The following is a 6169-nucleotide window of genomic DNA, read 5'->3' on the forward strand; positions in this document are numbered from 1 at the left end:
TTACTAAGGGGTCCTTTTGCTAAGCTGCAGTAAAAAGGGCTCTACGCCAGTGGTAGGGGCCGTTTTTGCCGCACGCTGTCGCCCTTTTTACCGCAGCAGGTAAAAAAAGGCTGAAAATAGCCATGGCCATGTGGTAAGATTGCTCTTACCGCATGGCCATGAAAGGGGGACCACTTACTGCCACCATTTGAGGTGGCAGTAGGGGCTCCCGTGCTAACTCAGCGGTAACTGAGTAGTGCACTGGGTTAGCACCGGGCTAAAAAACTACAGCCCTATTTTCCCCAGCATGAGAAATGGTGCACACTGGGCCTGGAACTACATCTGGCACCTGCGTTGGGCCAGCAGTAGTTCCAGATTAGGGTGTAGTAAGGCTTATCGCTGCTTTGTAAAAGGGCTCCTAAAGTTGCTAAGCAGTTAATGTATAAATTAATGTATATTATCTGTGAGCTAATGATTACTGTTACTAAGCTGACATGACAGTGTACACTAATTTAATGTTAACTGTATGCCATGTAAGGGTGTACAAACTGGGTAGATTTTGGATTGAGGAAGGGCATGATCTGCACATTGCAGTTAGCACATGATACTTAACTACACAGTAACACAATGAGTGCACTTCCTCACAAGAAAGTGGTAAATATATACGTGCTAACTGCAAATAAGCATACAGTACAGCAGGGGCGTAGCTAGGTGGGCCCACGGGGGCATGGGCCCCCACAGATTTAGTCTGGGCCCCCTCCACTTTCAACCCAACCCCCGTTGCCGCAAGGTACCTTTGCTGGCGGGGGTCCCCAACCCCCGCTAGCCTTAGTCTTCTTCAATGCCAGTCTCTGTGCTGTGAGTCCTGACGTCCAGCACGTCCTGCAGGACATCAGGACTCACAGCACAGATCAGAGAAGTGAGCAAACGTGCCAGAGACCGGCGCTGAAGAAGACTAAGGTTGGTGGAGGTTGGGGACCCCCGCCAGCAAAGGTACCTTGCAGCGGGGGGAGGGGGGGTCAAAAGTGGTGGGAGAGGGTCGGCAGCGGGGAGGGGGTCAAAGGTGGAGGGGGAGGTCGGTGGCTGGGGGAGGCGGGCTAAAATGTGCCCCCCCCCCACACCTTGGGTTCTGGACCCCCCTCCCGCTGAGGTCTGGCTATGCCTCTGCAGTACAGAACTTTATGGGAACAGTCTCCCATTTGGTTTGTTTTGTGCATACCATAATAGTAATGAACCTTACTCCTAAGCACAGTTATGTCGAATATCATCTCAGTTTCACAAATTCACTACATAAGATGTAACACATTTAAAAGGGGCAAGTTTACTAAGGTGCATTAGTGTTTCTAACGCACCTTTAAATTTAAAGCACATTAAATGCTAACATGCCTATACATTTCTATCGGCATGATAGCATTTAATGCATGTAAACCATTTATGCGAGTTAAAAACACTAATGTGCCCATAGTGCACCTTAGTAAACATAGGTGTTAGAGGCAACTTTTTAAAGGGTGCTTCAAAATTCCTTTTTATCTAACCTGAGGCATCCCAAAATCATGAGAATTATATCTGTATCTTTCTTCACATTTTCTTGGTCTCTGACTGCATTTCTTGGTAATGTAGATCTTATCTCTCTACACATGATTCACAGAATAATCAGTTGCTACACCTATATTATTAATGCAGTTCTTGTGTTTTTCTCCTTCATCACTATATCTACTTTTTTTTACATCCAGCTTCTTATCAGTTGGAATAGGAATGCCTCAATTCATCAAAAACTCTTCATTCTCCATAGAAGATGTGCCACTCAATGTGGAAATTAAAAAGAGTAAGACCTTTCTTCCCAAGTCTGTTTTCCGCAACCTGGTACAATCAATGGTGCTCAGTCATCTAGACTACTGCAGCGCACTCTACGCCGGCTGCAAAGAGCAAATAATCAAGAAACTTCAGACAGCCCAGAACACTGCAGCTAGACTCATATTCGGCAAAACAAAATATGAAAGTGCTAAACCCTTACGAGAAAAACTACACTAGCTCCCACAAATTCATTCACGGTGAGGCACCAGCCTACATGTCAGACCTGATAGACTTACCACCCAGGAATGCCAAAAGATCATCCCGCACATTCCTTAATCTGCACTTCCCTAACTGCAAAGGTCTAAAATAAAAACAAATGCACGCGTCAAAATTTACCTACTTGAGCACACAGTTATAGAACGCACTGCCGCGTAACCTAAAAACGATTTACTAACTAATGAACTTCCGCAAACTGTTGAAGACCCATCTCTTTAACAAGGCATACCACAAAGATCAACCAAGGTGAACACATACAACTCCTCCACATTTATTCAGAACTGTCTTACAATATCTGCTTGTTATACTACTATCATGTCTTATCATTATCATGTTTGCCCAAGTTCCTCTGTATCACTAAATGTCTATTTTCTAATATATTTCCACTATTCATGATGTATTTGTAAGCCACATTGAGCCTGCAAAAAGGTGGGAAAATGTGGGATACAAATGCAATAAATAAATAAATAAATATTTTCAGGCCATGATCCTACTACTTTTCCAGTACAGCAATATTGTTGGGTTTATAACGTTTCCAATTTGTTGAACATAAGAGTAGCCATATTGGGTCAGACCAATGGTCCATCTAGCCCAGTATTCTGTTTTCCAAACAGTGACCAAGCCAAGGTCAGAAGTATCTGGCAGAAACCCAAATCGTGGCAGCACTCCATACTACAAATCCCAGGGCAAACAGTTGCTTCCCATGTCTGTCTCAATAGCAGACTATGGATTTTTCCTCCAGGAATTTGTCTAAACCTTTTTTAAACTCAGATACACTAACCGCTGTTACCACATCCTCCGGCAAAGAGTTCCAGAGCTTAACTATTCATTGAGTGAAGAAATAATTCCTCCTATTTCTTTTAAAAGTATTTCCTTGTAACTTCCTCAAGTGTCCCTTAGTCTTTGTACTTTTGGAATGAGTAAAAAATCTATTTACATCTACTCTTTCTACACCACTCAGGATTTTGTAGACCTCAATCATATCTCCCCTCATCCATCCCTTTCCCCTTTCCCTTTCCCAAACCTCTTTAGCCTTTCCTCATACGAGTGGAGTTCCATCCCCTATTATCATTTTGGTCACTCTTCTTTGAACCTTTTCTAATTCCACTATATCTTTTTTGAGATATGGCAACCAGAATTGAATGCAGTACTCATGGTGCGGACACACTGTGATGCAATACAAAGATCATTTCCTTTTCAGGGGGCTTATCTTTGGAATATGATACTTTTGAATATGAGATTACAATCTTCATATTTGTTGTTTAGGAACATGCTCTGCTGTGAATCCTATCAAGAATAATGATCGGTATACAAGACCTACATAGAATAGTATGTATGTTTGTACTCCACCCTGACAAGGGCGGACTAGAAATAATAAATTCAATTCATTTTCAAAGCACTTAGACTTATAAAGTTCCATAGGTTACTATGGGGCTTATTTTCAAAGCACAGCCCGATGATTAAAGGTAAATGCAGGCGATAGAGGCCACTAGCACCCACATTTACCTTGACACCCATTATTTTGGGGTAAACAGCACTGGTGAGAGACAATAGCACAGAGCTCATAGCTCATTTAAATTAGATTTAAATTAGTTCTGCTTATATTCCGCACCTATGATCAGAGCGTTCTGATTGTAAGAGTGGAATAGCGCCTTAACCTTATGCCAGCTCAGATCTGGCATTAGGGTTAAGGATCTGTTCCTCCCCCCCCTCATCAGAGTCGGGCAGGCAGGCTGGGCTGTCACTGTCAGTCCAGGCTGCCACCATGTCCTGGGAATCTATTGGACCCATGCCATCGCTCAGCCCTGGTGACCTAGTGGCCCCCTGACCCCCAACATGAAAGCCCAGGTGCCTGGATATCCAGTGGATCTCCAGCCCTCTAACCCCCCCCCCCCACACACACACACACACACACCAAAAAAACATCCCTGGTGGCCTAAGTAGGCTGCCAACCTAACCCCACCATCCACCCTGGTGGTCTAGCGGCCAAGATGCCCCTCCATATCCCTGTAGTGGAGGAGGGAGTATCACACTCCCTACTCTTCAGTACCGCCTTCAACATGACAGCGCCCTGCCCTGCCCAGTGCATCCTGTGATGCACTAGGTGGGACTTTCCTACCATATAAAGGAGAAACTCACTTATATGGTAGAGAAGCCATGCCAAGTGCATACCAGGATGCACTGGGCAGGGCAGAATGCCACCATTTTGAAGGTGGCACTGGAAGAGAAGAGAGTGTTACTCCCTCTTCTAAAGCGGAGGTATGGGGCGGGTTGGCCACTAGACCACCAGGACAGGTTAGATTGGCAGCCCACTTGGGTTGCCAGGAATTGTTTGGGGTGTGGAGGGGTTAGGGGGGTTGAAGATCCATTGGACCTCCAGATCCCCGGGCCCTTGTGTCAGGAGGGAGGTCTTAGGGATGGAGGTCCACTGGATCTCCAGCCCTCTGTGTCACTGTCCTGGGGGTGTGTGGGGGCTTGGGGGGTACTAGGCCACCAGGGCCATGCTTTTGGAGGAGTGTTCAGGGGTCAATTGGGCCTCCAACCCCTGTGTTTGACAGGTCTGGGCTTTTGCCAGCCCAGACCTGTCAAATAAGTGCGGGAGGATTGTGCCTGAGTGCATGCTCAGGCACAATCCTACTGCACAGTATCCCATGATCAGACCTAATAGTGTATTTAAGATTGCATGCTATTAGCTCTAATCATAGTGGCATTATAGCCCCGTGCAATACCAGAGCTATTTTTAGAATGCTGTTTGGATCAGTGCAGTGCTTCTGGTCATTGGCACCTTAGACTTACAAAGTTCCATAGTAACTAAGTCTAAGTGCTTTGAAAATACACCTCTAGCTGTCAAAGTCAATCTCTAAATAGGAATTTACCCTATAGTCAATTCATAAGGGTTAAACACATCTGTTCAGAAAAAGATTTCACTCATCTAGTCACAAGTCAAGACATATAAATTTGAAGAAAGAGGGTACCCATTGAGAAATATCAAAGAAAGACTCCACAAAACACAACTGACAAACAGGAAGGAATTGTTGAATCCTATACTAAGAGTGAAAAATTGGTATGCACCCTTCATTATGATCATTTTTCACAAGATATCATCCATATTTTCTACAAACATTGGCGTATAATTCAAGGTATCAGTCATTTTTCTAAGAAAGAACTGATGGTGGCTTTCAAAAGACATAAAAAATTAAAAGACCTTCTGGCTCCATCTGCCTTGCCTACCACATGATATGTTAATTTGAAAACAAAATCAATCCAGCACCCATGACAGGTGAAAATTACACACCAAGACATTTTTCAAACTGCAAATAAGAAGGAGTAACATGCCCATGTAAATTGCTATGCGTTAGCAAGACTAAAAGGAGCTTAGATCAAGAATCACTGAACACAGGAGTGCAATAAATCACAAGGTGGTGCATAAACCACTAGTACAACCTAGTATCAACAACAAACATGCATTTGATCAATTACGTTTTGTGATATCAGTAAGCCTATTCTATCATGGACAAAAGGAGATACTGATAGGTTATTGTTATAAGAAGAACAAAAATGTATACTTAGATTCAATACAGTTTCACTGAATAGACTAAATGAAGAATCAGACCTTTTTATTTTTCGTTAATATCAAGTATGTGACTCACAATGGCACGTGATCTTTTAAATATAGTCACACAGCACATTATTTCACATGTTTGTTTCTGATCATATGTGAGTGATGTTATTGATTTGTTGGTTTTTGATATATTGTCAGTTTTTGTGATTATACATTTTTGAACAATTTTAATTTATTTTTATATGTTTGGGCTTTTAGATCTTTGTGTTAGTGATCTTATTTGTCATAACTGCAGTTCTGCTGAACCTATGGAGGGAGGACTTAAGATGGCGACAGGAGCAGATGTGGTGAAGTAAGCTCCGTTGGCTTGGGATGTTCGTTTGAGGAGCTGACCACAATGGGGAAGTGGAAAGGCAAGGCACGTACCTTTCCTGCTGAGGATGGTGCTGGTGCACCTTCTGGACAACTGACCTTAGACCAATTTGTGGTTCCCACGTTGGAGGTACCCTCGGTTTCTTCATGTTGTTCAGGAGATCTTGTTTAAGCTGAAGAAAGTGA

The sequence above is a fragment of the Microcaecilia unicolor genome, chromosome 1 (assembly GCF_901765095.1).
Source record: "Microcaecilia unicolor chromosome 1, aMicUni1.1, whole genome shotgun sequence".
Classification (NCBI taxonomy): Eukaryota; Metazoa; Chordata; class Amphibia; order Gymnophiona; family Siphonopidae; genus Microcaecilia; species Microcaecilia unicolor.